This window comes from Orycteropus afer, unplaced genomic scaffold, assembly GCF_000298275.1.
Source record: "Orycteropus afer afer isolate SDZICR_OR568_19922 unplaced genomic scaffold, OryAfe1.0 scaffold00111, whole genome shotgun sequence".
In the NCBI taxonomy this organism is placed as follows: domain Eukaryota; kingdom Metazoa; phylum Chordata; class Mammalia; order Tubulidentata; family Orycteropodidae; genus Orycteropus; species Orycteropus afer.
This window is the reverse complement of record NW_006921698.1, coordinates 2,263,863-2,265,669: the sequence shown is the minus strand read 5'-3', so window position 1 is coordinate 2,265,669 and position 1,807 is coordinate 2,263,863.

Below are 1,807 nucleotides of genomic sequence, written 5' to 3'. Positions count from 1 at the left end.
AGAAAAATAAACTATTCTTCACGCTATCCAAAATGTAGAACATGGTTTTGAGGATGGGGAAATTATCTAATCAATCTGAGCCTTATAACACTTATTATTAGGATGAATAATAATGAATTATTATTGTTATTGATGAATAACTTTTTAAAATTTAATTAAATTAAGGCACATTTCCTAAAAAAAAGTTCAAGATGAATTTAAAGGTGACATGCTACCTTTATATTTAAGTATGCTATCATTGTGGATATAGTTTTTCTATTGGTATACTTTAACTCAGTTTTTGAAAGCTTTTGTTTATATAAGTCTTCTTCTCCCATTTTAAGGGCTCTGGTGGTACAGTGGTTAAAGCGTTGAGCTGCTAGCCAAAAAAGTTTGGAAGTTCAAACCAACCAGCTTCTTGGCAGAAGAAAGATGAGGCAGTTTGCTTCCGAATAAATTTATAGTCTTGGAAACCCTATGGGGCAGTTCTACTCTGTCCTACAGAGTGGCTATGAATCAGAATCAACTCAGTGGCAGCAGATTTCTTGTTTTTTCCCATTTTAAAAAATTGGAATCCTATAGTTTAGTTTTAATGCACTGAATGTAATACATGTATATGTAGAGTAATTGAATATATTTATCTGCAACCAAGGAATCCAAGAAACAAGAAAAAAGATCAGAGATTTCTGAACTAATATCTGGTGAGAAAATGCTTGTTTCAACGTTTTCTTTGAAATTCAAATATTATATTTGCATCATTGAACACAATAACATTGTGCCTTCTGAATGTTATTAAGCTATGTTCTGCTTCTGTTTCCCTGTCCCTACTTTTCGTTAAAATATCCATGAAAGTGTCAGAAAAGCTAAATAAACAGGTAAACAAACTGCAGGAAGTTTTCCCCCAGGTAAAGGCATCTGAGCCCTGGTGGTGTTACTAGGATGGCTGAGACCGGAGCAGAGGTCCTTGCCTTCTACTGGCAAAGAATTGAACAGGAGAGGCAAAATGTCCACACAAATCAAAGTTTATTAAAGAAAGAGGAGAGAGGGGGCTTGAGAGGGAGAAACTGAGAGGGGCTTTTGCCTACGCTAGCCTCCAGTCTCTCCCCAAACAAAAGAATTCCTAAGATTTATAAAGGGTCTTCAGCAGGAAAGAGACCTCATCTTTATTCATGAAAAGGGTGGGGTTGTGAGGTTCAAGTTAAGCATGAGTGATGTCTCTGGACCCCAGTTTGAGCCCCAGTGAGAGATTCTTGTTCTCACCTGCCTCTGGTGGAAGGTCACTTTGTTGGTCACCTTTACTGTGCATGCTCTACACCTGGTGGACGCTGAATGAGACACTTTAAAAAACAATCCAGAGGTTTATCAGTGTTTTATAACTGTGATACTTAGGGTCCTTTCATTTGTGGCCGCTTTATCTCACTCAAGCATCTGGCTTGCCAACTAATCACTTTTCTGACTCCAGTGGCCAGAATTATGTGGTGGTGTTCTGTAATAGGCTTAAATTTCAAGAGCACTGAGTCAGGGGCCTGTTTGACCTGGAAAGCTCAATTGCCTGCCTGTTTCAGTGGCACAGTAGTGAACAGCAAAATGTTAGTTGTTCCAACACACAGGCCTCTCCATGGGAAACTAGATCTGGAGATTTGCTCTCATAAAGATTACTATGAGAGCTATGAAAATCTGATGGTGTATGTCTACTGTTACATACAATCATTATAAATCAGAATTGACTCAATGGCAAAACAATTATGATATGTTTACAAATGGGTATCTGAAGCAGTATTGAGAAAGAGCCATCACACTTGTGCATCATGTGAATCTTTGGATTTAA